Below are 978 nucleotides of genomic sequence, written 5' to 3' on the forward strand. Positions count from 1 at the left end.
TCAGTCGCTCCAAAAAAAAAAAAAACGTGATTTATGTGATTGCATAATTCAATGCATAATCAGCCAAAGTCTGCATATTTATGCGGGGGCCGCATTTTTTCAAATACGCTGCACTTTCGCTGCATAAATTGCAGATTTCCGCGCAAAATAATGCAGGGCTTGCATGATTTCGTAATCCCCGCATTTTCGTTGCTAAATAGTCACAAATATCTTAGCAGAAAGTTGAAAAATGTTGCGTTCATTTCACACACGAGCAGCCGTTTTCCCCTGATGGGAACATTATGAAGTAACATAATTACGCGACAAGACAAACGGTCTTTTTTTCATCAAAGCAGAGTTTTTTGCAAATTCCCGCAATTTCATTGCATAAAATAGCATAAATATCCTGCATATCCCATTGCATCTTTTAAGAAAACGTGCAGCATAATCAAGGATTTTTGCCTGCAACAATCACAAAAAAACAACTAATTTTTCTGTTACGCTGTTAAATATGCACCATCAAAACCTGACTTGAAAGGAAAATACGTGTAAATGCACCCGTTTGCCTTGTTCTGGTGGTTCAATTACCACTGAAAATCATAATGAATTTGGCCAAATCATATTGTTCTCAATAATCATTGAAGACACGCCGTTTGGGTTCGCGAGCCGGCCAAAGAGTAGTAACGTTACGTTTGAGTGGATGGTGAGACCAAAGTGATCTGTGTGTTTTTGTTGTTATGAACTGAGCTACCATCGCAATCCAGTTTGAAATAGCACTTGATGGCCAAGCCCTCAGCCCCCCCCCCCTTCCCCCTTTTATTGATTGACAGTGTGATTGGCTGACCCAAGTGAGAATGTTAGTGTGAAATTGAATACATCAGTAGGCTATATGTGAATGTTGTTTTAAAAAAACAAAACATTTGCACAAAGCGAGCCGAACCAGTGTCTTTATTTTCTGAGACCACTAGATGGCGCTCTTGGTTTTAAGAGAAAGGCCTA

The 978-nt window shown here is 39.5% G+C and overlaps 1 protein-coding gene and 1 long non-coding RNA gene across 5 annotated transcripts in view; both read left to right on the forward strand.

The window, feature by feature from the left end:
- The window catches only part of il1rapl2 (interleukin 1 receptor accessory protein-like 2), a gene marked incomplete at its 5' end in the record, with an annotated part of 503103 nt that overhangs the window by 446161 nt on the left and 55964 nt on the right, over positions 1-978 (forward strand).
- The window catches only part of LOC116685930 (uncharacterized), a 9748-nt gene continuing 9093 nt past the window's right edge, over positions 324-978 (forward strand). Inside the window, exon 1 of the long non-coding RNA XR_004331084.1 lies at positions 324-475. This is a non-coding gene — a long non-coding RNA (uncharacterized LOC116685930). The remainder of the gene's footprint in view (positions 476-978) is intronic.

This window comes from Etheostoma spectabile, unplaced genomic scaffold (assembly GCF_008692095.1).
Source record: "Etheostoma spectabile isolate EspeVRDwgs_2016 unplaced genomic scaffold, UIUC_Espe_1.0 scaffold273, whole genome shotgun sequence".
NCBI lineage: Eukaryota > Metazoa > Chordata > Actinopteri > Perciformes > Percidae > Etheostoma > Etheostoma spectabile.